General features: G+C 39.5%; 1 pseudogene; it reads left to right on the top strand.

Moving 5' to 3' along the window:
• Positions 1 to 466: 466 nt before the first annotated feature.
• Positions 467 to 1,126, top strand: LOC140532148 (glyceraldehyde-3-phosphate dehydrogenase pseudogene; annotated as a pseudogene).
• Positions 1,127 to 1,550: the final 424 nt, after the last annotated feature.

Raw genomic sequence — 1,550 nt, 5'->3', positions numbered from 1 at the left:
ATCCAAAGTAAACAGGGAATCGACACAACTATATAGTACTAAGAGCCTTTCCTCAATGGATAAGTGGTCAAAAGACATGAACAACAGTTTCCAAAAGATCAATTTTCAAAGTATAAATTACTGCATGAAAACATGCTCTAAATCATTAAAAATGAGAAATGCACATTCAAATAGCTTTGGCATTTTACCTACTGCCCCCCTACCCACCATGTAAATCAGCAAAAATGAGAATAAATGGGAAAAGTCCATATTGGAGGGACTTTAGTAGGGTGGTTTTACTGATGTACTGCTGATATTCAATTGTTAAAATGACCAACTCTTCTGAATACCAATTTAGAATTACTACAAATTTAAAATTACAGCCAAATAATTAAACTGTCCATACCCTTTTAGAAAAATATTTTGGGCTCTCAACTCCTCTTCCAAGCTCCATGCCAGTTTGCATCAGTTGCATCCCTGCAACAAGATGGTGAAGATCAGAGACAACAGATTTAGCTGGATTGTGTGCCTGGTGACCAAAGCTTCATTCAGCTCAGATGGAGTAGACATTGTGATCATCAATGACCCCTTCATTGACCTCAACTACATGATTTATATTTTTCAATATGGTTCCACCAAGCACAAGGGCACTGTCAAGGCTGAGAACGAAATGCTAGCGTTCAATGCAAAAGCCATTACCACCAATATTAAATGGGGAGATGCTGGAGCCAAGTATGTTGTAGAGTCCACTGGGATCTTTATCACCATGGAAAAGGCTGGGGCTAACCTGAAATGTAGAGCCAAGTGGATCATTATCTCTGCCCCTTCTGCTGATGGCCCAGTGTTTGCTATGGGAGTGAACCATGGGAAATATGATAATTCCCTTAAGATCATCAGTAATGCCTCCTGCACTACCAACTGTTTGGCCTCCTTGGCCAAGGTCATTCATAACAATTTTGGCCTTGTGGAAGGACACATGACTACAATCCATGCCATTACTTCTACAGAAGACAGTACTTGGCCCCTCTGCAGGCTGTGGCATGACAGGTGAGGTGCTGTGCAAAATATCAACCCTGCTTCCACTGGTGCTCTTAAGGCTATAGGCAAGGTCATGCCTTGGCTGAATAAGACTAGTCTGATAATTTAAGGATTAGAATGAAATGAGGCACTCAAATACAATCTAAGAGTTAGCTGAAGAAAACTTACTTAGGAATAGCATGGAAAGGATTATCAGCAAAGAATCAACATTGATTCTAATGGATGCAACTTCCTTGACCAGATCTGCATTTTCCAGCAGATGCCCTTACTCTTTGTGTACTGACTTTTGTATTTTCATGACCAGGAAGTTATCATCAGTGGTCCCAGCCTTATTCCCTGGACCAATTCAATCTGTTTCTGAGATTATGAAGTATAAACAGATGTGCTTCTAGTTACCCTTTCCTCCAATGAATTTATAGCTCTGCTATTATTTTTTTTTTCCATTAAAAGAAAGGAAGAAAATAACCCTAACAAGCCATATGCTTTCAAAAAATGATACAGGCTGATAAAATTAGCCCTGGGATTTTAGTGGA

This window comes from Notamacropus eugenii, chromosome 3 (assembly GCF_028372415.1).
Source record: "Notamacropus eugenii isolate mMacEug1 chromosome 3, mMacEug1.pri_v2, whole genome shotgun sequence".
Lineage (NCBI taxonomy): Eukaryota > Metazoa > Chordata > Mammalia > Diprotodontia > Macropodidae > Notamacropus > Notamacropus eugenii.
Note: the sequence above shows the minus strand (reverse complement) of the source record. Positions and strands in the feature narration are given on the sequence as shown.